The sequence below is a fragment of the Camellia sinensis genome, chromosome 2, assembly GCF_055761805.1.
Source record: "Camellia sinensis isolate YWXY chromosome 2, ASM5576180v1, whole genome shotgun sequence".
NCBI lineage: Eukaryota > Viridiplantae > Streptophyta > Magnoliopsida > Ericales > Theaceae > Camellia > Camellia sinensis.
The window spans coordinates 32266140-32290787 of record NC_138962.1 but is presented as its reverse complement, the minus strand read 5'-3'; the positions used below and the strand labels follow the sequence as shown (position 1 = coordinate 32290787).

The window sequence follows — 24648 nt, the reverse complement described above, 5'->3', positions numbered from 1 at the left end:
TGAGGGGATTAATAGTGAGTGGACTGTTAGTGAGGAGATTGATAGTGAGGGGATTAAGTAAAATTATATTTGTTTTGATGATGGTTGTTAGTGTAGGGTTATTAAATTATTTTTATATAAAATAAATATAAAATAAAAAAACAAATAAAAAAATACAAAAACATGTTTTTAAAAAAATACCCAACATGTAAAAAAAAATTAAAAAAATAAAAATAAAATAAAATATTTCCAGAAAAAAATAAAACAAATAAAATAATGATTTTTACTTAACAAAAAATATAAAAAATTAAACATTAATGTTAAAAAAAATGTCCGACATGTAAAAAATAAAATAAAATAAAAAAAAAAATTTCTAGTCCGCCGGACTATTTTTCTAATACCATGTCCTAGAGGCCCATTCGAATCCCCTTGGGGAGGCTCATCCTATTCCGGAGCTCACTATCAATCCCCTCCCCATCTCTCATAACAAACACAATATTAGTGGGTCCCACCTCACTACCAATCTCAATCCCCCCTCTAACTCTCCAAACAAACGGGGCCTTGGAGTGTTGTATTCTAGCATTTCAGCATGGAGGCAAATTTGGAAAACCTAGAATTTTGCTTCCACGCTCGAGCGAAGGATTCCATGCTCGAGCGACAAAAGGGTGGCTCAAGCGTGAATTGCATACTCTCAGAAGTTTGCGTGTTTTGCAGTCTGCTCAGGCGACAAGAGTTACGCTCGAGCGAGGACTTGTGTCTCATGCTCGAGCTAGCGTCGAGCGACCATCGAGCAAAAATTGCACGCAACCAGAACTTTTTCACATTTTGCAGACTACTCGAGCAAAGGAGTGTGCGCTCGAGTGACCACTCACATTTGGTATGTTCGCACAAGCGAAGGAAGCTACGCTCGAGCGAGACCCCTATTTTAACAAAATTTTTGTTAACTGTTTCAAGTGCATTTTAGCATCTTCATTCCATCCTAGGCACTGCTAGGCCATGATTAAGACTCCATAATGAGGATAACGAAGTAGAAACACACCAATATAAGTAAAAATGACTAAGTTATCAATTTCGGGTGTGTAATTCTGTATACGTTCGTTTTGTAACTGTGTAGATCACGGGCCACAAGGAAGTTGAATTGTCTACTTGCAGCCCCTGTTATTTGTGAGTAATAACTTTGTAAAGTTATGTTTAATGTTAAGTATTTTTTGAATGTTATGTTATGAAGTAATGAGTTTTCTAAAATGCTACACCATGTTTGAAATGAATGAATGATTGACCAAGATAATGAATGTGTGTGTGGCATCATTAGCATCATATGATATGCGTCCCTTTATGGGTCATTAGGTCCCTTTATGGGTCATCGGAAACGTCTCTGTGCACATGAGTCATCAGAAAGCCTTCATGGCAGTCCTTTGTGGGTCATCAGATTGACGTGCCACGTGCTATGATATAATATATGTACAAGTCTTGAATGCAAATGTTATTATGCCTATGAATATGCTCTGTTATGATATCCGATTTTGTACGAGACTCTGTTTTTGTTTGGACATCATTCAGTAAAATCTTTACTCTGTTATTATTCACTGGGTTTTCGCTCACTATTTATATTATGTATGTAGGTGAGCAGGCGCGTGACTAGGCCTAAGCTGCCGCCTAGTGTTTTGGTGTCAGCCAGCCATTGTGGCTCCCGTGGAGGTTCCTTTTGAGATCAGTTCAAGCTTTTGTGTTTTGGGACCTTTGTGCCTCTTAAATGTTATGTCTGGTCTAAACATAAGTTTAGAAGATTGGTATAATGGCTCAGGTGACGTAAGACTGATGTGTTTATGACATCACATACATGTGTATAAAGTTTTAAAGTTTTGTCCTATATATGTCCCCACAGCTCATTGTACTATGTATGTTTCTATATTTGCTTCTGTAGCCCCTACTTATAAGTTATTGAGTAAGAGTCCTTCGGTGATCCAAGGATTACTAGCCAGTTACAATGCTAAACCCATAGGGCGGGTTTGGGTCGTGACAGAGTGGTATCAGAGCACAAGTTATACCGCACACACGAGTCCATATGAGCTATAGGATGTTCTAGTAAAAAATAGTGGCATCTTATCAACATGTATGTGAGTGGATTCATTAAAAATGAAAACTGAAATTGACTATGAACACATGACATTGAAATGAATGCTTTGAACATTATGAAAATGACTATTTGCCTGTGTTTATTGCCCTTCTGTTTCCCTACAGCAATGGAAAATGCAAGAAGTTACGATACAGCAGGGTCTTCAGAGGCCTGAATGAATAGAATGGAACAGATGCTTACAGCTTTGACTGAGGTAATAACATAACAATAGTGGCAACAACCTTTACCTCCTCCACCTCCACCGGTACAAGCTTAACTGGGCAACAACGACATTATCAATTTAACTCAAAAGTTTATAAAAATGAAACCGCCGACCTTCCTTGGTGGAATTGAACCGTTAAAGGTTGAGACATGGTTGTTGGAGATGGAGAAGTTGTTGGCTATCTACACTTTGGAGGATGAAGCTCGGAGATGGTGGTTGCTAGCTCAGAATGGCAATGAGAACATGACATGGGCTCAATTCAATACAATTTTTTATGACAAGTACTTTCCCCAGTGCTTCCGAGACCGAAAAGTTTTAGAATTTCAGGAACTCAAACAAGGAAGAATGTCCATAGCTGAGTACGAGGCTAAATTTACTGAGTTAGCCAGGAAATTTGAGGGACACAGACTACAAGAAGGCTCGCAAATTTGAGGGTGGGTTAGATTTAGATATATTGGATTGGGTGGGAGTCCTTGACCTACCCACGTAAGTGAATGTATTAGACAGGGAATTAATGGCGGAAGCTATTTTGGCAGCAAAGAAACAAACTCTTGTCCCACGAACTGAATGGATGGGAAAAAGGTCTGCAAACAGCTTCAGAAGGGGTCGTTCATTTACTAGGAATAAGAGACAAAATACGGGATCTTACAGTGGCTCAAGCCAAAGTAGTGGAACTACACCGACTTGTCCAGAATGTGGTAGAAAACACAAGGGGGTTTGCTATTGATCATCAGGTGCCTATTTCAGGTGTGGAAAAACCGGCCATGTGATGAGGGATTGTTCTATCAAGCTCGAAAATGCCAACCGTCCAGTAGCAAGTTCAGCCGGATCAGCTTCTACATCCAAGATGAACATAAAAGCTAACATCGGGAAAGAGACTTTGAGACAGGGTCGAGTATCTGCACTTGTGCCTGGGGATGTGCAGAACACCGAATCTGTAGGGTCAGGTATAATTCTTTTCCGTGCTCAGAATGCCTATGTGCTGATTGATTCTGGCTCCACGTATTCATTTGTATTGCATGCTTTCTCTTGGAAATTAACTAGGCCATTAGAACCTATGAACTGTTTATTATCTGTATCTACACTATCTGGGGGTTCTATAATATGTGCTTATGTTTACCCGGCATATGATATTTTGATTAGTGGTATGACATTATATGTTGATTTGTTGCCCTTGAGCATCGATCATTTTGATTGTATTCTGAGTATGGATTGGTTGACTAAATATTGTGTTACCATTGACTGTGCAAGTAAATCTGTTGTATTTAAATTGCCTGGTGTGCCTGAGTTTTTTTTTACCGGAAATGGGGAAGTTTCTCCACCATACCTGATCTCATTTATGAAAGCCAAAAAGCTGATAAGAAAAGGGTGTCGGGGTTACTTATGTAGTGTGTTGACTGTGTCTTCGGATAGTGCCAGTGTAGAAGCTATTCCTGTGGTTTGTGACTTTCCTGATGTGTTTTCCAATGATCTACCCGGGGAATTAATTAATAGGGAAATTGAGTTTACTATTGAATTAGCACCAGGAACACAACCTATTTCTAAGACCCCTTATAGAATGTCAATCTCAGAATTGAAAACTCAACTTCAAGAACTGTTAGACAAGAAATTTATTCTCCCAAGCACTTCACCTTGGGGTGCTCTAGTGCTATTTGTCAAAAAGAAAGACGGGTCTTTGAGGCTATGTATTAACTATCGGGAGTTGAACAAAGTAACCATTAAGAACAAATATCCGTTGTCCCGAATAAATGATTTGTTTGACCAACTCCAAGGAGCCCAAGTGTTCTCTAAAATTGACCTTAGATCCGGGGTATCACCAGTTAAAGGTCAAGGCAGAAGACGTAGAGAAAATCGCCTTTAGGACTAGATATGGACACTACAAATTCTTGGTAATGCCATTTGGGGTAACAAATGCACCAGCAGCCTTCATGGACCTAATGAATAGAGTTTTCAAACATTATCTCGAAGATTTTATCGTTGTGTTTATTGATGACATTTTGATTTATTCTAAAGACATGGAAGAACATGAGAATTGTTTGAGAACTACCTTGCAGATTCTGAGAGAAAAGAAATTGTATGCGAAATTGTCCAAATGTGAATTCTGGCTTGACAGTGTAGCATTTTTGGGGCATGTAATCAACAAGGATGGCATCTCTGTTGATCCACAGAAAATTGAAGCTATTATGGACTTGTCTAAACTGACAAATGTGACAGAAGTTTGAAGTTTTCTGGGACTTGCAGGTTACTACAGAAGATTTGTGAAAGACTTTGCAAAATTTGCCATGTCATTGACCCAGTTAACTCAGAAAAATGTATCATTTGATTGGAATGAACAACGAGAGTCAACTTTTCAAGAGTTGAAAATCAGGTTAGTAACTGCATCGATTTTAACTTTGCACAGTGGTACTGATGGGTTTCAGATTTACAGTGATGCATCTTACAAAGGTTTGGGTTGTGTATTAATGCAAAATGAGAAGGTAATTGCCTATGCTTCTCGGCAACTCTGACCACATGAAAAGAATTACCCGACGCATGATCTTGAATTGGCAACAGTGGTGTTTGCTTTAAAAATCTGGTGACATTATCTATATGGTGCCACATGTGAAATGTATACAGATCATAAAAGCCTCAAATATTTCTTCACCCAAAGGTAATTGAACATGAGACAGAGGAGATGGTTAGAGTTAATCAAAGACTATGATTTACAGATTTTGTATCACCCAGGGAAAGCTAATACTATAGTAGGTGCCATGAGCCAAAAATCAATGGGAAATCTGTCATGTTTGCTTACCGGTCAGAGAGAATTGTTATATGACTTGGAAAAGAATGAAATTGAGATTGTAATGCTTGAACAGGGTGGAACATTAGCTGTCATTTCCGATCAACCTGTAATTGTTGAAGAAATAAAAAAGAAGCAACTTGAAGATGAGTACTTGAAAAAGATTGTGGAAGAATTTGATTCAAAACCGAGGCTGGGGTTTATGTTTGAGAATAATGTGTTAAAATTTCAGAATAGACTTTGTGTACCAATTTCCTCTGATCTGAGAAAGCTTGTTATGACTGAGGCTCATAATTCGAAATTTGCCATGCATCCAGGGAACACGAGGATGTATCATGCTTTGAAATAGAATTTATGGTGGCTTGGAATGAAAAAGTGCATTGCAGATTATGTGGCTAGATATTTACACTGCCAACAAGTTAAAGCTGAACATCAACGACCCGCTGGTTTGTTACAGCCGCTTCCACTATCGGAATGAAAATGGGAGCACATTACCATGGACTTTATTAGGGATTGCCTCGCTCTTCTCGAGGTATGGATTCTATCTGGGTTATAGTTGATTGTTTGACTAAATCTGTCCATTTTCTGCCTGTTAAAATTATTTATAATGCGGATAAGTTAGCTAACATGTATGTGAATGAAATTGTGAGATTATATGGTGTACTAGTATCTATTGTATCAGACAGAGATTCAATGTTCACATCAAGATTCTAGCAAAGTTTACAACAGGCTTTGGGGACAGAACTGAGGTTAAGTAGTGCTTATCACCCACAGATAGATGGTCAGACGGAACGGACCAATCAAACCTTGGAAGATATGCTCAGAATGTGCGTGTTAGATTTCCAAGGAAATTGGGAGGCCTATTTGCCATTGGCTGAGTTTGTGTATAACAACAACTATCACTCAAGCATTGGAATGGCTCCTTATGAAGCTTTGTATGGAAAAAAATGTCGATCCTTGATATGTTGGGCCGAGGTAGGTGATAGACCTTTGTTGGGACCGGAACTTGTACAAGAAACAACTGAAAATGTGAAATAAATTCAGCAAAGGTTGAAAACTGCACAAAGTCGGCAAAAGAGTTATGCTGATGTTCGAAGAAGAGACAGAGAATATGAAGTTGGGGACCATGTGCTCATAAAAGTGACCCCTATGAAAGGATAAACTCGGTTTGGTGTTAAGGGCAAGTTGGCACCAAGGTATGTTGGGCCATATGAGATTCTCGAGAAGATCAATTCAGTAACATACCGAGTAGCCTTACCTCCGGTAATGGAAAACATGCAAAATGTCTTCCATGTCTTTATGCTTCGGGAGTATTTGAGAGATCGACTACATGTGATTGAGTCAATTCACGTGCTTTTGAAAGATGATTACACATATGAAGAACAGACAATTCAAATTGTTAACCGAAGAATCAAAAGACTAAGGAACAAAGAAATCCATTTGGTGAAGGTTGATTGGCAGAATCATGAGGGAACCTATGCAACTTGGGAAACGGAAGAAGATATGATGCAAAGATATCCTGAGTTGTTTCCTTTGAATCTGGTGTTCTTTCAAAATGATGGTAATTCGAGTTTGGAGGACCAAAATCTTTTAAGGGGGAAAGATACCCAAGATTAACGCTAATTCATGTTTAAGTATGCCAAACAAATAATTAAAAAGAAATCATGAGTCAATTATATGTGCATTACGTCATTTCGTGTTTATATCTGTTTGACGTAAGAAGATCTGTTTATGTTCTAGTTTCGATTAACGAATTAAAGGCCTTATCGGCATCCGATTCAGAAATTGACTTGAATCATGTGTTAATTAGAATTTTATCGTAGGTTCAATTAAAATTCGGTTCGGAGCGATTAAATTAGATTATTTTGAGGCCATTTGATTAAATTTAATTAATGATCAAATTAATGATCACCAAGTGAGCCAAATAAGACTCCATTAGTTCAAGTTTTGCACACTTATTTCCCACTTTTTTTTAGGCACCAAACGTGAAGGAGAGAGAGAGGGAAGAAAATTGAGCTCAAACCAAGGGATTGCTAGGAATTGTTGGCATTTGAAGAAGATTTGAGAAGTTTAACTTCAACTCTTGTGAATTCAAGTTTCTAGGTAAAGAATCAAACTGTTAATTGTGTAATTGAGTTAGACTCTACAAGACTTCAAGTGAACTAGATGAATTCATGAGAGAATTGAAGTAGAATTGAGGAGCATTGAGCCATACCATGCATGCATGTTCATTTCTTCACAAATAGAGCATGATTTCAAAGAATTATTTCATGCATGTGTCCATCTCACTTATATTTTGGGAAGTCTTCATGTTTTCTATCAATTTGCCAAATTTGATCATGTTTTGAAGTGGTTGAGTAAAAGAAAATTCATGCATGTTATGTTCTTGAAATATTCATGAAGTTTAAGTTGAAATTTTGCACAATTGACATGTTTTTGGGCTTTGATTTCATGAAATGATCTTTAAAGCATGATGTTTTGTGAGTTTCTAAATGTTTTCCAAAATTTTGGCCCAAGAGGATGAGTTTTGGAGTGTTGTATTCAAGCATTTCAGCTTGGAGGCAAATATGGAAAACCCAGAATTTTGCTTCCACGCTCGAGCGAAGGATTCTACGCTCGAGCGACTACCTTTATTTTCGCATTCCTGCTCGAGCGACAAAAGGGTGGCTTGAGCGTGAATTGCATGCTCTCAGAAGTTTGCGTGTTTTGCAGTCCGCTCGAGCGACAAGAGTTGCACTCGAGCGAGGACTTGTGTCTCATGCTCGAGTAACCATCGAGTGACCATCGAGCGGAAATTGCATGCAACTTGAACTTTTTCAAATTTTGCAGACCGCTCGAGTGAAAGAGTGAGCTCGAGCGACCACTCACATTCAGTATGTCCGCTCAAGCGAAGGAAGCTACGCTCGAGCGAGACCCCTGTTTTAGCAAAATTTTTGTTAAGTGTTTCAAGTGTATTTTAGCATCCTCATTCCATCCTAGGCACTCTTAGGCCATGATTAAGACTCCATAATGAGGATAATGAAATAGAAACACACCAAGACAAGTAGAAAGGACTAAGTTATCAATTCCGGGTGTGTAATTCAGTATACGTTCGTTCTGTAACTGTGTAGGTCACAAGCCACAAGGAAGTTTAATTGTCTGCTTGCAGCCCCTGTTATTTGTGAGTAATAACTTTGTAAAGTTATGTTTAATGTTAAGTATTTTCTGAACATTATGTTATGAACTAATGAGTTTTCTGAAATGCTACGCTATGTTTGAAATGAATGAATGATTGACCAAGATTATGAAATGTATCTGTGGCATCATTAGCATCATATGATATGCATCCCTTTATGGGTCATCAGGTCTTTTTATGGGTCATCAGAAACGTCTCTATGCACATGAGTCATCAGAAAGCCTTCACGGTAGTCCCTTGTGGGTCATCAGATTTGTTAATGCTAATGGACATGCCACGTGCTATGATATAATATATGTACAAGTTTTGAATGCAAATGTTACTATGCCTATGAATATGCTCTGTTATGATATCTAATAATGTACGAGACTCTGTTTTTGTTTGGACATCATTTAGTAAAATCTTTACTCTGTTATTATTCACTGGACTTTCGCTCACTATTTATGTTATGTATGTAGGTGAGCAAGCGCGTGATCAGGCCTAAGCTGTCGCCTAGAGTTTTGGTGTCAGCCAGCCATTGTGCCTCCTGTGGAGGTTCCTTTTGAGATCAGTTCAAGCTTTTGTGTTTTGGGACCTTTGTGCCTCTTAAATGTTATGTCTGGTCTAAACATAAGTTTGGAAGTTTTGTATAATGTCTCAGGTGACATAAGACTGATGTGTTTATGACGTCAAATACATGTGTATAAAGTTTTACATTTTTGTCCCATATATGTCTCCAGAGCTCATTGGACTATGTTTGTTTCTATATTTGCTTCCGCAGCCCCTACTTATAAGTTATTGACTAAGAGGCCTTTGGTAATCTAACGATTACTGGCCGGTTACAATGTTAAACCCATAGGGACGGGGTTTGGATTGTGACAAAAATATAGCGAAATAAAATTTTAATCTATAATTCATACTCTCTTCATTAATGCTAAGAGCAATCAATAATTGACAATTAGTCAAGATAAACACATGTTTAAACAATCACAAATAGTATCACCGTGATAAGCCTTTGTGATAATCTAATGGCATTCTATTTAATAATTATGGTGATTCCCTTTCACCAATAGGACTAGTTGATAAAATATTCATAATTAAATAGGAATTTTGACAATTAATTTTTTTTTTTTTAATATTTGGGAAGGGTATTAAATTTCAATTATTTGATTTGATATCTGTGTCATTCCGATTGGGTCACTTTGACAATTACCAATCGTATCATAATTTAGATTTCAAATCAAAATAAAAGCTTTGCGTAAACATTTTTAAATAAATAATAATTTATTCACAATTATTCATCATCATAATCATAATGCATATTACTAAATCATAAGAATAATATTAAGACAAAAATATTAACATAATTCATATTCTATGTCACATAAGAATATATTCTTTTGTACCTCATCAAACCACTTATAAAAATCAAGCTTATACATAATGGTGGTAATAAAATCATGCTTAAATAATTTTTTTTTTAGAGGTTACAGTTAGATCCATAAATAGTAATATGCTTGGTACTATAAAGATCACAATAAAATTCTAATTTATTTTCTCATACTAAAATTTAATAACACTTTAATGTGCCTCACGGTAAAATTTGATACTATAAAACTCGACAAAATATGAATAATTATCACCATCATGATTAGTAAAATTACAAGTTAATAATTCTTTGCTACCATGCCATATCCTAAAATTTATAAGCATATATAACAAATAAATTTTATACATAAATTAAGAGTGCATTTGTTGAAACTTTGAAAAGACGCATGCTCAACATATTAATATAAAATTTAATTCTGATCATCTCACACTACTACCGGTCTATTACTTAGATGATCATCAATCATGACAATGGAATTTCTAATACAATTTTAGTAACGAAAATTCCAGCAATAATTTATATATGCAAGACACATGCAAGCAATACTCAATTCAACATATTATCAGGATTTGAACCAAATTTTGCAATTAACAAAATTTAACTAAATTTATTTAATAAAAAAAAACACAATAATTCATGAACACAAGTTATGATACCACATGTAAAAAAATTATGGTGTTATGCATATAACAACCTTCGTAATTCAAAATCGTGAACTATCATGATTTTCACATATAATAACGTAATGCGGAAAATAAATAATATACCCGGATCAATTATGCAAAACCCTCAAGTGACCCAAATTTGATTGAACATAAACCTAATAATAATATTAGTAGAAAAATGTTTCTCTCTCTTGATCCTCTTTAGAATACATTGAATTCAGAATTAATTTGATGGGCAGTCTGAATTTCCTTTTATAGGTAGAGAGAGGACCAAAATCCTTATTCAACAATGATTCTACTTTCCCATCAAAGTAGGATATTTGGAAAACACTTTTCTTTATTTACCAATTAATGTAGAAAAAAAATATGGAATCATAATCCTGCCAAATCTCTAATTCATATTACCATATTATGTGGGTCAACATAATGACTAAATATTTAATTTAGTCTTACAGTATGTGCAAGGCTACTTCTTCCTTATATATAGTTTGATGGTTTTGTTTTTCATGGCATGTTTTGGCTAATCTATAGCTGCTTGTGGGCAGGCTGTCGTGGCTTTTATAATGTCCTTAATTATCAATGTATAAGCTTTTGTGATGTTTGATATATACGAATTTCAAAAAATTTAGGTGTGCTTTTTCATATGTTGCAATTCTCCAACATCAACTCTCTCTCTCTCTCTCTCTCTCTCTCTCTCTCTCTCTCTCTCTCTCTCTCTCTCTCTCTCTCTCTCTCTCTCTCTCTCTCTCTCTCTCTCTCTCTCTCTCTCTCTCTCTCTCTCTCTCTCTCTCTCTCTCTGGGGGTGTATATAGAGTATTTTTCATTTTACGTTCACCTTAAGCTTATTTTCAATTATCAATTTGGCCCAAGAATTCTCTATTCTCAAAAATTCCTATCCCCCTATCCCAAATCATTCACAACCATTGGATATATCTTGAGATTTTCACATCTTGAGATTCTTATATGATCCAATGGTTGTGAGTGATTTGGGACAGGGAGACAAAAAATTTTGGGAAAAGAGGATCCTTACTCATGAATTTGCATCTGTAGAGACTTGTATTTGGAAAAGAAGTGAAAAGGAAAAATATAAAGGGAAAAAAAAATAAAGCGACAAAAACCCCCAAAAAAAAAAAGTTCAGTGTGTTTGGTTTGAGTTTTCTAAATTAAGTTTTTTGAAAATTGAGTTTTTTGTTTTTGTATTTTTTTTGTTTTTAGTGAATTTTTTTAATATTTTAAGCATTTTTTAAAAAAATTTTTTAGATGCATCTTACTTAGATGTGTCTAAAAAGTAAAATATTTGTGAAAACATATTTTAAAAAAATTAATAAATACACAAAAATATGAAAAGTATACCGAATTTTCATATATATATATATATACATATATTTGTATTTTTGGTATTTAGTGAATTTTTTAAGGATTTTTTTCACAAAAATTATAATTTTTAAGTGTATTTATGTTAGGTATGTCTAAAAATTAAAAAAAAATTGCTTAAAAAATTTTAAAAAATTCAGTAAAAACAAAAAAATACAAAAAATAAGAAAGTAAAATTTTCTGAAAAGTATTTTTAGAAAACTCAAACCAAGCATAGTAAGGTTAAAGTAGTCTTTTTAAGATGTGATAGCTGATAATTACAAATTTCATGTTGGATATTCACTCATTTTATGAATACAAGTATTCTTTTTTATTTCATTTCTTTAAAAAAAAATGAGGATCCTTAACAACATTCTGTAAGCGTCTCTATACGGGGGACAGTAAGAACCCATGCAAAGGCCTACTTCACTCCACCTGACAAGCAACTCGAACCCAAACACTTTTAGCAAGAAATCTGAACTACTACCACTTCCTATAACAAGCTTCATGCAAATATTTTTTCCCGTTGTACAAAAGCAAATATTTTTTAATTGCCTTCTATACTATTGTGGGTGTCTGGTTCTCTATCTAGTTTCTACCTATGATCGTTAGTGACCAGCACAACGATTAATGGGCAAATGTATGACCCGATTCTTTATTTTTGGATCCTAATTGTGGGGACATATTTTGTGGATAATAACACATGGCTAAGGTGACGCCGAAGTGTCAGCCCAGGTGCCAAGTGGTCTGATCTTGATGCCGAGGTGATCTCGGCTAGGCCGACGTTATTGGCGGAGATACCGAAAGCTGAGGTAAGCAGATAAGGGACAAAAGTCCTAGAGGAGGGAAGGATCTCAATGTGGATAAAGACAGAACTCTTAGGGAGTCTATCCCTATCTGGCTGAGGGTCCAGGATAGACATTGAGCCTGAGTCCACTGAAGTGAGGTTTCTACAAGGATCAGGTCAACGTTGGTTACAAAAGCAGGGCAATGCTGTGGGTCTCAAGTAGGCGTGAGATACTGTTATCTCTTGTGAGTTAAGCACAATTTGCTATCTTTGAGAGATATTCGATTACTGACTTGGTCGTCGGAGTGCCCCCGGGTGGACGAACCACCACTGGATTCTTATCTTTCTGTGACAGATTGTTCGAGCTTAATCTATTATGTCGGTGCTCTCCAGCTGAGTTCCCCATTTGGTTGTGTGGTCAGAAATCAACAGCCACAACTTGGCACCGTCTGTGGGAATGTAAGGAGAATAGATGGCCAACGATGGGTAGAAAGTAAAGATCGAGGAAGACATCCCTAGTGGGAGTGGTAAGCATGCCGATCCAAACATGGAGGAAGAAAACCATGATGATGGAACACGGGATCAAAATCTCGAGGAGAAAGATGTCGGCCAAGAAGGAGACGCACTGAAGAAAGCAGGCCGAGACGAGTATTACAACGAAAGCGACTTCCAGGTATGGAAAGATAGATGCCTGAGGAAGGACGCCGAGACGAAGGGAATGGCAAAAAAATTGGTAGATCTGCAATCAGTTGTCAACTTCATAATGCAGAACAACGTCATGCAACCCCTGTTTCCATTAAGGGGCACGCCGATTTCAGTGGCCAAGAACAACACCCAGAAAGGGGGGCAGAAAGCAATCCCAGCAGTCCTTCAGCATGACAAGGTAAAGGAACGCTTACATCGGCCTTCACGGAATGTTGGGTGAGCAGAGTCAATGAGAGGAGTCTCAGAGAACGCCTCGTACCAAAGGGACTTATATCAAAGAACATCAGCATGTTTGTGACACCCTAAGTGTTTAATTAAATATCACATAAATATTTATACCTATATATAATTGTGGGTGTATGTGATAATATATTATTAAATAAATAATAATAAATACAGAATCTAATTTGGCATTGGGTTATCAAATATGAGATTAATTAGGAATTATTATTGGGGGCCAAATTAACACAAATATGAAATTATAATACTAATTGGGCCAAATTAAAGTCAAGAATAATAAATAAAGAAATAAAAGTAAAATAAAACGAATATAATAACTAATTTCTACGTAATTAAGCATCAATTAATGAATAGATTTGCAAATATTTACAAATATTACTAAAGAAATGAAATAGGGCCATTTGTACATCTAGGCTTGAGAGGGGAGTGATTCATCATATAGGGCCATCATGGAAGGGTGAGTCATCACCAGCCAGCCATGTGTATAAATACGAAGGGGGGGGGGGGGGGGTTGCTGTGAAGTTAGGGTCAGCAAAGAGGAAAAAAAAAAGGGGAGAAGAAAAGAAGGAGTCTCGGAAGCAGCATAAAAGAAAAAATGAAAAAAAAAATAGAAAAGGCTAAGGGTCAATATTAAGGTAAGTTATATTATACCTTGAGTCACTATAATACATTTTACATATGTTTTGACTTACTATAATTTATTTTATACAAGTTATATTTGATGAGTTATATTAATACAAGTTACTTTTTATAAATTATATTAATATTTCAGTTACGTGGGTTATTTTCTGAATTCTTTTTGTTTAAAATAAAATCCATGGATATGTTTGTTTAAATTTTAGAAAGTATTTGACAATGACCTTATAAACAATTATGTTTTGTAAGGACCACCATGGGAGTCTCATGCCTTGGGGGACTTAAATAACCATTGGCCTCTGTTTGACCACTTTCTAGTCCTCTGTTTGTTATGGATCCATTGACCTTTGTTCTGATTGTCACTTCTGTGACCTCTGTTCTGTTCTGTTCTGTACCGTGGTTATGGTTATTTATTTTACAGAATTTATATATTTCAGTTTCTGCCACTTAAATGATTTTATTTTGTATTCTCTATACTCTTGGCATAATATTTCTCACTCTGCTATATGCTTATAGCTGTTACCCTTTCAGGTGACGAGATGTAGGGGAAACCCATAACCTCACATAATGGAACCCGCTCGAGGATTGATGCTGAACCACTATTTTTTCTTTCTTTTTCTTTTTTTTTTTAAAAATATTTTTGTTCCCTTTTGTTTCTACTCGGGATCGATCACTGAATAATAAAATAATAAAAGCCCTATAGATGTATTTTCTCTTATTAAAATAGTAAAATAGAGTAATTTCCTGTTTAATTATTTTTATTTCCGCTTGTGCAGTTTAATTTGCTACGAATAAAATAAGTTAGTAAGTTGTGATTGCAACCCTAAGCCCCTGGGGTTGGGTTTTGACAAAGGTGGTATCAGAGGAATGGTTCAAAAAAAATGTTATTTTAATTTGATCAGAAAGTTCAAAAATTTATAAATAAATCTATAAATAAAACTATATAGCTAGATAAACATAATAAAATAAAATAAATAATAATAAATATTTACCTGCAACGTTAGTCCTTTGTGTAAAATCTCACGTTTATTCTGGTGATGTAGGAATGTCAGAGATTAACCTTGATGATACGTTTTGGGATGAGCTCGGGACCATTAATTTAGATGAGATTTTAGCAGAACACCCCGACCCCCGCCCTCGCCTCACCTGAGAGTTGGGGAGATTCAGAGGACATAATCAAAGGATTGCACCCAGGCCTTGCCCAATTGATGGGTCGGCCAATCTATATACAAGCTAATCCTATTGATGTCCCACATTTACTATGGAGGCAGAGCCGTGCCTATATGCGTGAACGTTTTCTTAGACCCACTCGTGTCCTCGGCATTGCCCGGGACATAATCGCCCACACTACATCATAGGCCTTCTACTCCCAGATTTTGTGGCCAGAAGGGGGAACGTGTACCCCGAGGACTATATTTTCACCACTGTCCCTAACCCGCTGGCGATAATTAATATTCAAAATGTTGACTTTAATAATGACTTGTCGTATATCAAGACACCTGACTGGATTGTCGATTGAGCATTTTTGGGATACATACAGTCCGTCCCCATTTTCACAATCCAAGCACCGTAGATGTGTTTTGGTGTAGTCCAATTAAGATGGGAATTTGAGCATTTTATGCAACACTACTTTCCAGGGTTGTTTGACCCGTTTGACCCACTACTCTAGATTTGGTAGAAGAAAATCTTTTTGTATGGTGACCATGATGTGTTCTAATCCCTTTTTGTTGTCCAATTTGTTTTTGTTTTGTTGTACCACAGGGATGAGACACTAACATATTCTGACTTTTGAAACAAAGATGTAATATTAATTGTAAAAATAGTAAAGTTGGCATTCTATATAGATATAGATTGCGCTACACATGTATACTGCGTTGTGAATGTAATGCCTCGTTTATTACTTTGTAGAATGGCCAAAATGGTAACGGAAGTGAGTCATCAATCAGTGGCACTGAATCGATGGAAAGAATAATGGAAAGAGCAGTTACTAGCTTTTTGCAAGCATTGCAGACTAACATCAACAATGGGATGCCGGAACGGCGAGAAGAGCTGGTTACCATAAAACAGTTCTAGGATTTGAAACCCACCACATTTACCGACGGCCCAGACCTAATGGTAGCAAACGCTTGGGTTAAAGACATGGAAAAGATTTTTCGTGCCCAACCTTGCATCAAAAGACAGAAGGTAACTTTCGCCACTTTCACTTTCAATGACAATGCACAGGAATGGTGGCTTCTCACTCTAGAGAAAGAAGAAATTGCGACTTGGGCAAGATTCTTGGAAGTATTCTATGAAAAATACTTCCCAAATTCATTGAGGGAACAGAAGGCATCAAAATTCATACATCTAAAGCAAGGAACCATGACAGTGGCCGAATACGAGAGCAAGTTCACACAACTCGCTCAGTTTGCAACATACGTCATCTCCACCGAAACTCGAAAAGCAAGAAAATTTGAAGCAAGATTGGATGCTGAAATTAAAGATAGGCTCGAGGTCTTGAAACTGCCAACCTATGCAGAAGTGGTAGACCGGGTGTACATTGCAAAAAAGGGGATTAAAGCCTCACGCTTTGGGGAACCAAGCCAAAAGAAGCGATTATGGGAAAGAGACAACAGAAGACCAGGTGTTGAGCCTCCTAAAAAGATGAATACGGGCACAACCAGTTCAGGCCATCAAGGTCCTACCAACCCTCGAGGTGGCACTATTCCAATTTTTACTACTTATAGGAAGGCTCATTGGGGACAATGCCATCGAGACACGGGAGCATGTTTTAAATGTGGTCAAGTCGGCCACTTGCTGAGGGATTGTCCAAAGCTGACCAATCCTATGGCCAGCCCTTCTGGCCCAGTAAGGAAACCCGCAGGACCTAGAGAAGAGAGGAAGGACCAAAAATGCCAAGGACGGGCTTTCGCCTTGATACTTGGAAAACCAGAAGTTACTGAAAACATTGTGTTAGGTACCCTTTCTATCTGTGATCATTTAGCTCATGTCCTCATTGACTCTGGGCCAACTTATTCTTTTGTTGCACCACACTTTGCTGCCAAGTTGGCATCAACACCCGAACCATTAGAATATATATCGTCTATGTCTTTTCCTTCTGGTAAGTCTGCCTGTAATACTGATGTCTACAGCTCATGTACTATATCCTTAAAAGGCAAAACCTTATATGTAGACTTGATTCCCCTCCGCATTGGGAACTTTGATGTGATCTTAGGTATGGATTGGCTGGCTGCCAACCACGCCTCTATTGAATGTAAAGCCAAAATGGTCTCTCTCAGGTTACCAAACCAACCCGAGCTTGTCTTTGATGGGACTGGAGTTTCCAACCCTCTCTGTATTATATCCTCCATGACAGCCCAACGACTTCTAAGAAAGGGTTGTGATAGTTATATTTGTTATGTGATCGATACACAAAAAGAGGCCCCCACCGTGGATGTGATCCCCGTAGTACGAGAATTCTCGGATGTTTTTCTTGAAGATCTACCTGGTATCCCGGTTAATCGAGAAATCGAGTTCACCATTGAAACCCAACTTAGCACACAACCAATATCAAAAACTCCTTATCGCATGTCGAAGACAGAATTAAAAGAGCTGAAGACTCAACTCCAGAAACGACTGGATAAAGGTTTCATTCGACCTAGTACCTCACCCTAGGGAGCTCCAAGATTGTTCGTGAAGAAAAATGATGGCACGATGAGGTTATGCATCGATTACCGAGAGCTGAACAAGGTCACCATCAAGAATCGGTACCCTCTGCCACGAATCGATGACTTGTTCGATCAACTTTAAGGCGCCCAAGTATTCTCCAAAATCGACTTGCGTTCTGGCTACCATCAACTAAAAGTCAAAACGGAAAGTATCAAAAAGACTGTCTTCAGAACCCGTTACGGGCACTATGACTTTCTTGTCATGCCTTTTGGCGTCACAAATGCCCCAGCAGCCTTCATGGACCTCATGAACCAGATGTTCAAACCCTATATTGATAAGTTCGTCATCGTCTTCATTGACGACATCCTCATATACTCCAAGCACCAGAGGCCCATGAGCAGCACTTGCGAACGGTTCTACAAACACTACGTGATCACAAACTTTATGCCAAGTTGAAGAAATGCGAATTCTGGATCACTAGTGTACATTTTCTAAGTCACGTCATTAACAAATATGGCATCTCAGTTGACCCCCAAAAAGTTGCAGCAATAATGGACTGGCCATGACCTACTAATGTGGCAGAAATCCGAAGTTTCTTGGGTCTCCCTGGCTACTACCAAAGTTTTGTGCAAGATTTCTCGAAAAAAGCATCACCTTTGACCCAGCTAACTCAGAAAAACACACCCTTTGAATGGACTGACAAACAGGAGCGTTGCTTTCAAGAATTAAAAAATTGACTTGTGTTAGCCTCTATACTAGCACTCCCTACAGGAGCAGATGGGTTCGTAATTTATAGTGATGCCTTATACAATGGTTTGGGTTGCGTTCTCATGCAAAACAGAAAAGTCATTGCTTATGCTTCGCAAATATTAAAGACTCATGAGAAGAACTACCCGACTCATAATTTCAAATTGGCTGCGGTGATTTGCCCTCAAAATCTGGAGTCATTATCTCTACGGTGCAACCTGGGAGATTTACACTGATCACAAAAGTCTTAAATATATGTTCACACAGAAGGAACTAAATATGAGACAATGGCGATGGCTAGAATTTATGAAAGACTATGATATAGAGATCCATCACCATCCAGGTGATTTGACAGGCAGGGTAGCTAGATGGGCAGTAGTTTTGGGCCAATATGACTTAGAGTTTAGGCCTAGAACGGAAATTAAAGGCCAAGTTCTGGCCGACTTTGTGTCCGAGTTCACACCTGATGCCATCCCACGTTGGGCTCCGGTGAGCCGCGGCTTAGGATATCTAGGGGAACAAGAAGAAACCCAACTAGGAACGAAAAACCCCACATCAGAATAGCAGAAGAAGGTAGAGAAACCAAAGCCCTGTGTTATCTACATCGGCGACTCATTCCGCCTGTTTGTTGATGGAAGTAAAAACCGTTAAGGAGCGGGGGCAAGAGTAGTGTTAGTATCACCAGATAGGCAAATAATAGAGCAATCTATTCGTTTGGGGTTCAAGGCCTCAAAAAATGAAGTAGAATATGAGGCACTAATCTCAAGGTTGAGGTTAGCCGCAGCGATGGAAACCGACGAGGTGGTAGTCTTCTGTGACTCCCAACTTATTGTGAATCAGGCAACATGTGAGTATGCAACCCGAGATGAAAGAATGATAGCCTATGTCAAAGAAGTTGTTAGACTGCTAGCCTTGTTCCAGGATTGCTAACTACAACAGGTTAGCTGAGATGATAATAGTCATGCCGATGCCTTGGATGACCTGGCTAGTGCAATAAAATCAGGGGAGGCAAGGACAATAATGGCCGATTATTTGTTAGGCCCAAGTATGGAACCGCTAATCACAGAGTACGAAGCAATGTGTGTGAAGATGGGTCCAAGTTGGATGGATGTAATAGTGATATTCCTAAGAGACGGCAAGCTGCCAGATGATCGAAAAGAGGCACACAAGACCAAACTGAAGCCGGCCAGGTTCAGCCTAACATCAGAAGGCCATCTCTACAGAAGGTCCTGTACTAGGCCCCTTTTGAGAAGCATGCATCCCTCCTAAGTTGAAGACTTCTTGTATGAGATTCATGAAGGAGTCTGTGGAAGCCATGTTGGGGGTAGATCACTAGCCCATAAAGCCATATCCCAAGGATATTGGAGGCCATACATGCAGAAGGACGCTGAAGCCTATGTCAGAAAATGTGAAAAGTGTCAAAAGTTTGCACCTTTGATAAATTAACCAGTAGTAGATTTGAACCCAGTATCCATCCCTTGGCCATTTTCCCAGTGGGGCATGGATTTTGTTGGACAACTGCCCCAAGCAATTGGGCAAAGGAAGTTTCTGCGAGTAGCAATTAATTACTTCACAAAGTGGGTAGAAGCTAAACCCCTTGCGAAGATTCGAGATATTGATGTGAAGAATTTCATATGGAAGAACATCATCACCAGGTTTAGGATCCCAAGAGCAATAACAGTAGATAATGGTACACAGTTTGATAGTAAGCTAATCAAGAGCTTCTGTGCAAAGTCCAAAATCAAGAACTAGTACTCTACTCCAAGCTTCCCTCAGAGCAATGGTCAGAGAGAAGAATCCAATAAGACAATCTTGGATGGGATCAACAAGAGAAAGAGCAGCAATTTGGCTGGGGGCATACCAGCAACAACTTGCTAGGACTTACAACAAGAAGGTCAACCCAAGAGATTTCAAGGTTGGGGACCTCGTCTTGAGAAAGGTCGTCAACAACAAGGATCCCAGGGAGGGGAAACTAGGCCCAAACTGGGAAGGGCCTTATAGAATCATCTCGGTTGCCGACAATGGGGCATATCGGCTTAAAGACACTAAGGGCAAAGAGTTGCCAAGACCCTAGAACACTTGCAACTTGAAGTTTTTCTATCATTAGTTTTTTTTTCTGCGCAGTTTGTCATAATTTTATTAGCTGAAGTAATAAAATGTTAGTTTGATTTTTGAATTTGAAATTTGTGCGATAGAACTAACTAGTCATATGACAATGTTTCTGAATGAAACATGACGAATAACTTAGACTTATTATATAGCAGAATTGAATTATACTTGCTTATAATAGAGTTGAACTAAGTTGGCGATATTTCTGAATGAAACATAACAAATGACTTAGACTTATTATATGGCAGAGTTGAATTATACTTGCATATAATAGAGTTGAACTAAGTTGGCGATGTTTTTGAATGAAACATGACAAATGACTTAGACTTATTATATGACAGAGTTGAATTATACTTGCATATAATAGAGTTAAACTAAGTTAAATTAACCTGGACTTGCCATGTCAGTAGGGGCAAACTCAAAATGGAACTAAACTCGTTTCAATTAGATTAACAGAGGAACAAAGTTTGAAACACCTCGGCTAATCTTTGTTTGAATCTGACTTCAGCAAAAGACCATAGACACATGCTTAATGTGAACATAAGTGGAACTTAGGTTCACATTAGGGGGCAGAGAGCAAGAATGATAAATAAACTTAAGCGCAAGAGCTTGGGACTTGTTGAAATTTTTTAATTTTTTTTTCAAATGGGCTTAACACTTGTTGAAACTGCAGGGAAATTTACAAGTTGCAGTTCGCTGAGGTAATTATGAATCAAGTATCTGAGATACATATTACCCGAGGTAACCAGCCAAGTTGTCAAAGCTTGGAAAGGGTGAAGTCTTAATCGAAGATAGTATATGGAGGTAAAAAAGCAATGCTTTACTGAACAACACTTGTAAAAATATTTTAATACTTTTAAGTGTTAGTTGAGGTATTCCAATTGTTGGCCGAGGCAAACAGTCAAGGTTTATATCCGAGGTGTTTTATCCCGAAGTTATTATACAGTTAAGGTATACTTTGAAGAAATACAAAAAATATTCCAAGTATGGAGAAACATACAAACATGCAAGGCATAAAGAGGAAAACAGTAAACATATAGCCAAAGGAAAGAGTATGCACTCACATAACAAACTATTTCAAAGTTAAAAGGACTTTAACCTGACCAAGGAAACTATTTGTTTGAATTACAAATGGGCACATCGGCCAAAAAGAAAAGCTCGGATAGCAAAATATTACAACTGTTCAAAAGTAAGAAGAAAAAGTATAAAAAACAGGAAAATCCTAAATTCATGCATTTTCCATAGTCTGCACTGCCTCAGTAATTGGCGTTATGTCAGCTTCGGTAGGCAGCTGGGCAAACCTTTTAGCTTGGACCTCGGCGTCGATCTCACGCAAGGTATCATCAAAGCTCTTGTTGGTAGTCTCGACCTCGACCTCGGAAGTGGTCTTTTGAACCTCATCCTCTTCATCAAGAGTCAAGTCTAGGACTTGCTCATTCAGGATTGAGGACTTGGCCCCAACAGAGCCCTCAGCACCAGCTTCGACCTCGACTTCTTCTTTCCCCTCAACTTCATCCTCAGACTAGCTTAGAGCGGGAGAGAATGGCAGTATAAGTCGGCTTTCATCCCAGAGAGGCAAGTCTTCGGGGATTACCAACTCCTTCAAGGAAACCATCTAGCCAAGGGTGTAACCTGTGTTGCATTCCTAGTTGACTTACTTCTTGTAAGCATCACGAATATCGATTGCCCCCTTGGCGTAGGCCTTCTCATTGGCCGCTTTGATTTCGGCCGCCTTTGTAGCAAGTACTGTTTGGAGCTCGGTCTGGGCCTGTGCCTCTTTCTCCTTGGCCTCTTTTTCCTTGACCTGAGCAACCTCAACAACATTTTCAGAGGCCTCAGCACGATCCTTGGCTTTCTTCAGGGCTGACTCAGCAACCTTGGCCTGATCCAGAAGACCTCGAATACGAGCCTCGACTTTGTTTAGTGAAGACAAGAGCTTGGCTGCCTCCTTTGTTTTGTGGGTCAGCTCTTTCTTGAAGTCCTCAGCCTTGACTATGAGGGAGTGACCCTGCTGGATAGCCTACAAGAATGTGAAGAAAATTCATTAAGTGTTCAAACCATAGTTGAAATTAAACCAAAAGCTACAAGTGTTGGGACTTACCAAGACACAATGTTGCATCATCATCGCATAGTTTTCGTACTCAAAAAGCTCAGCCATCCGATTGATGTCGGCTGGGAGTAGAACAGCGATGGAAATAGCGACACCAACTTCCAGACTGTTGAGCGCACTGTCCCCAGCTAGAAGAGGTCGGTCTTCGACTGTGACAAATGGAGTCCAAGGAGCGTCGGGGCAAAAACCAGAGGGCTCAGAAGATCCACCGGACCTCGGCTTTTTGGATTGTTGTTAGTCAGATGCCTCGGCCTCGACAGGCCTCTATCCGGCAGATGTAGACTTCTCTATTTCAGCCAATTTTGAAATTGGCACTGTATCCTTGAATTCCACCTTAGTGGCGCTGGGTTTAGCTTTGGCCCTTTTAACCCTCTTTGCCTTGGGTTTTGGCTGAGATTGGGAAGGAGAAGGGGAATGGACCGACACCACGTTGGAAATTTCGGCAAGCAGGTCGTTTGGAATGATTTTTGCTCGGCCCATTTCTTCAGCGATAGCGACAACGATGACTTTGGTACCAAAGCGGATTGCTGGAAGTACAGTGGGTGGGCTTACCGGATCGTAAGCCGCGCCTTAGAGTTTTGACACTTGCGGCTATGAGTTCGGCCTGCGGGTACGTTTGGTAGAGCTCAACGCCAGCGTCGGCGTCGGCGCTGTGATGTCGGGATAAGTTGGGGGCAGATGTAGATGGCAGCTCTACTGGATTTGAAGAAGAGGCCTGATCTGCCCTTGGTGAGGAAGCGACCGGTGGAGTTAATGCAGATGGGGGAGTTTTGCTTCGACGGGGAATGTCGGGCAAAGTAGACTTGTAGGTAGGGATATAATTAAGCAACAAAGGGGCCTTGCGTTTATTGATATCCAAACATAGAAGTCTTCTTAGATAGGGACTGGGGCAGAAGGTTTGGTGAAAATCCTTCGTTGGCTGAGGCAAAGTTGCAAATAACAAAGAGCACAAAACATTTTAGTACGGATGAAAGAGTCAACAAGCCTTAGCAGAAGTAAGGTTATGGGATGACCCAGTTCTTACCATCACCTTCTTTAAAAATTGATCAGCGTAGAGGATAGAGGTGAAGATCGTCAACAAGCCCAATTGCCCGAGACGATAAAGTAATCATCTCCAGCACCCTTGTTAGAGTCTGGGAGGTCGGCTATTAATTTGTAGGCAGTGGACCTAGGTTTGAGGTAGTATATGTAGCCTTTTTCAAAATTGAGGCCACACATGGTATAGCAGAATTGGATATCGGCAAATGTTATCCTAGCCTTTTCTTGGTGTGCTAGCTCAATTATGCCATTAATAACCCTATATGAGTTTATGGCAAGTTGCATGGGGTTGAGTTTGTAGTAGTGAAGTATCTCTCGGAAGAGAGTGTCTAGGGGAAGCCGAAGTCCGCATTCAATAAATGCAACAACAGGGAAGGGCATGGTGTCTCCATCAGGCATGATAGAGTCCTCCTTCCTAGCTAACCTTAAATGGACGTCGGCTGGGATAGAGAACTCCCGTCTAAAGTGCTCAAGTTTTTCTGGGGTGTCTACCCTCCATCTAAACATACCCATTACCTCGGCAAGAAGGGGTTGGACAATAGAATGATTAGTATAGGTTTGAAGACCTTGGCTTAATCTTAAACAGGCACTGGTGCAAGGGTTCTTGAAATCTAAGGAGGATTTTGTTTCGATTTTCCTAAAGAACAAGGTTGTAAAGCAAATCCCAAACCTAGAGACTATAGAAACAGGAATTGAAGGAAAAAATTTGGAAATACAACAAGAAAAACAGGAAAAAAAAAACATGATTCAAAAATCAAGAAAGTAACAGAGAAAAATAATGGAGAAAAGCAACAATGTGACGAACCCAGTGATGACAATCTAAGAGTATGAAAGATTGCAAATCCGTAAACATTGAGTGAGTGTGTGTAGGGAAATGTGCAAGAACCACAAGCAATACAAAAAACTCAGGGACAAATTATGATGCACAAAACAGATTCAAAAGCAAGAAATTGGTTTAGAACACGAAAA

At 38.6% G+C, this 24648-nt stretch overlaps 2 protein-coding genes across 19 annotated transcripts in view; both read left to right on the top strand.

Moving 5' to 3' along the window:
• The window catches only part of LOC145807303 (uncharacterized), a 49943-nt gene extending 40965 nt beyond the window's left edge, over nucleotides 1-8978 (top strand). For 7 of the 12 annotated variants that reach the window (XR_014350355.1, XR_014350410.1, XR_014350376.1 and 4 more), the window contains one exon: nucleotides 8731-8978. The gene's annotated coding sequence lies outside the window, so the exon portion shown is untranslated. Of the gene's footprint in view, nucleotides 1-1601; nucleotides 3266-8730 lie in introns of all 12 variants that reach the window. The other 5 variants (XR_014350402.1, XR_014350372.1, XR_014350337.1 and 2 more) reach the window with 1 other exon arrangement.
• Nucleotides 1-24648, top strand: part of LOC114266388 (E3 ubiquitin-protein ligase MBR2-like) — a 282653-nt gene that overhangs the window by 240850 nt on the left and 17155 nt on the right. The gene's annotated exons all lie outside the window — the stretch shown is intronic.